This window comes from Branchiostoma floridae, unplaced genomic scaffold (assembly GCF_000003815.2).
Source record: "Branchiostoma floridae strain S238N-H82 unplaced genomic scaffold, Bfl_VNyyK Sc7u5tJ_493, whole genome shotgun sequence".
Taxonomy (NCBI): Eukaryota; Metazoa; Chordata; class Leptocardii; order Amphioxiformes; family Branchiostomatidae; genus Branchiostoma; species Branchiostoma floridae.
The window spans coordinates 9,678-12,634 of NW_023365883.1; the positions used below are offsets into that span (position 1 = coordinate 9,678).

The following is a 2,957-nucleotide window of genomic DNA, read 5'->3' on the forward strand; positions in this document are numbered from 1 at the left end:
AAAACAGCCCCGTTTGAAGACTGCAACGGAGGCTACAGTTTACAGTTTACACACTCTACACACTTGAAGTAATTTCGCATTTGTCCGAATCTCTGTGTCTTGTGTAATGTTGTACATGCCAAGGAATATCAGAACGATATAAAGAGCGTTTTAAACGGTTACATAGAGTGGACAATACTTAATAGTTCCCCTCTTCGTCCCAGGAGAGATTTAATAATGCCATGGCGTAAACACTGATAGGTATTAGATATGGGCGCAAAGTGGCGTCGGTAAGGCGTCATGTTAAGGTGCACTCTCACAGGACTTGGGGCATGTTTGCGGCTTTGCGGGTTTCGAAAGATACTCAACGAATTTCAGAGATAAAGAACGAATTTTCTTATTTTTTGGTGTATTTTGTCGTCTTCTACGTTATACTTTTACGTATTACGCAATATCTAAATGATAAATATCGGAGAAAATAACAAAACAGTGACGCAGTAAACGAACCCTACAATGCTGCAAGCGTGCCCCAAGTCCAGTGAGAGCGACCTTTCAGGTGTCTGGCCCAGACCCTGGGTTGGAATCCTCTGACATGCCCCGTTGACGATGTGAACTTTACATGACCCTCTCCTATTCACTCAGGTGAAAATGAGCACCTACCTGCGGTTATGGACTCCCCTAGGATAGGTTAAGTGAAGGTCCCGTATTTGAGGACAGCCACGCGTCGAGCACGTAAAACAATTCACCACATATATATGGGCAAGAGAAGGGGTCCTTCCTTGTGTGAGTGGATCAAATAAATCTGGCCGGATATGCAGTTTGTACTGTTCAGTACAAACCTGGTGTGTTGCGCCCTGAGGCGATAATTTACCGTGTTTTCATTATACAAACAAAACAAATGGAATTTGAATACTAAAAATACTCGCTGGCAAATACTGATGACCTACATAGATAATTTTCAAGCAGATGCCGAGAGAGGGTTAAATCGCTACGTTATTGTTGCCCAGTCTTTCTCTGTCAAAATTTGGCTTCCTAAAACTTGACTACGGAGGATGGAAAAATTTGACAAAGAAAGCCTATAGGAGACCTTTCGTAAAAATTCAATCTCCCACATCTGCTTGGAAATTGCTGTTACACTCAGTGAATCCGTTTGTCGTAAACTCTTCACTTGTTATCCAGTTGCTGGTTGTAATCCCTTAGTGAGGCAGTTTCACTTCCTATGGGAGTATTGCGGTTGACGTTGTGTCTGCGTGTGCACTTATAATTCCATATCCATTTGATGTATTTGTTTGTATTTTGACATATCTGCAGCTAGTGAGGTCGAACTTTACCCCTTAAAAAGTAGGTCAGGTCAACCGACTATACAAAACAACAAAGACTTCGCAATGTTCTTTCTAAGCGAACAGCATCTAGATACGAAATACAACAGTTACTGTTCTGATTTTACATTAGGCGTACCAATCGCATTCGGCTGAGCATTTGGGGTGAGATTTGCTGTATCCGAGTTGTTGTTGTTGTTTTTCTTACGACAGTGAAGGAATTGGTGGTCCGTAACATGCCCCGCCCACCGCCACTGGTTCTATTTACAATGCTTTTGTTCAGCGATCAAAATGATTTGGGTCAAGAAAACAGACTACTGACCAAGCTATCTGAATTGTATTGCATTGTATCTGAAATGTACTAACAAAATAACATAACCTTCCATTTATAATGCCTTCATCTTGTAGTTAATAATAGCCAGTAGTAAATTTGTTGTAAGGTGTTCAACGCACAGGTGCCCGTGCAAGGGACCCCTATTTCACCTCCCTTCCAAAACAAGCAGTTACTATTACTTGACTCGTTTAGTTGGGCGAAAGATACTAGTAGTGGATGATAATAATTTACTTGCACGAAAGATAGTGAAAAAAACTATCTGAATTTCTGACCGTTCCAAAATCATATCTAGTTGCCTTTAGCATTATGCTTTTTGGCGTATCCTTTATGGACCTATATTACATGGATGTCTAACGTTCATATATTTGAAACTTAACTGTGAGGCTGCGCAACAACTCACAGATCAACAGAAACACCCAGACAACAACACCCTTTCATAGGGAACTTAAACATGAGCTAGTAACATTTTGTGATGTTATATTAAAACCTGTAGCAATGTACTACTGAAAATAATCTAGACTTCTTTGTGGCCTTTCACAAGCGCTGGCCTTTTATTGTTATGGAGAGCCGTGCTTCGCAATATATAGGTCACTAAAATTTTAGCGGGCGGGCGCTGACTCGACCTTCCTAGCCCATATGTTGAAAATCGTCGATCAGAGCAACCCCCTTCCCCCAAAAAGGAAACTATAGCATAGATCTAACCCTCGTTGTACGTCAAAGAGGTTAGAAATGTGCAGAACTTACGTTTTCACGGGTTATCCTGTGGTGCAGGCAGCAAACAGCTGACCACTGTCAGTTGCAGATAAATTATGACCCCATTGACCCTATGTGACCCTTCACCTCTTGACCCCTTTTGAGACCTGATCCCCACAGTGGAATCGTAGTCCTTGACAGGATTCAGTATCAGTTATTTTTTTCAACTACATGTCCGGTTTATTTAGATTTTACACACTAGTGAAACTCTTTCTGTCACTCAGCTTTTAATTCGCACGCTAGCATCCGTTTTCTGATGCCCAGTTGATGTTATCCATATAGTCAAATCAGTATGGCCTTACAAAATATCGCAGCACCAAAAGATTAGGCCCCCTTTCCACTAGACGGCGATCGCGCTGCGCTCTCACTGCGACCTAAATAGGATATGTGTAACCTTCGCTTTCACACTGGGCATATCATACAGCATGTAAAAGTGTGACTGAGAGGACAACAAAACACACAAAGTGTAAAAAAATCGTTTCTTTTCTATACAATCCGTTGAGCGATCTGTAAAATTTTAGGACTCGGAGAGTGCGCGTCAGAGAGTGCCGTATTAGGGTAAAGGGGGTCTC

General features: G+C 41.7%; 1 protein-coding gene across 2 annotated transcripts in view; it reads right to left on the minus strand.

Annotated features, from left to right (window-relative positions):
* Positions 1 to 2,442, minus strand: part of LOC118408912 (sodium-dependent lysophosphatidylcholine symporter 1-B-like) — a 12,049-nt gene extending 9,607 nt beyond the window's left edge. For both annotated transcript variants that reach the window (XM_035809768.1, XM_035809769.1), the window contains exon 1: positions 2,377 to 2,442. The gene's annotated coding sequence lies outside the window, so the exon portion shown is untranslated. The remainder of the gene's footprint in view (positions 1 to 2,376) is intronic.
* Between the last annotated feature and the right edge of the window lie 515 nt (positions 2,443 to 2,957).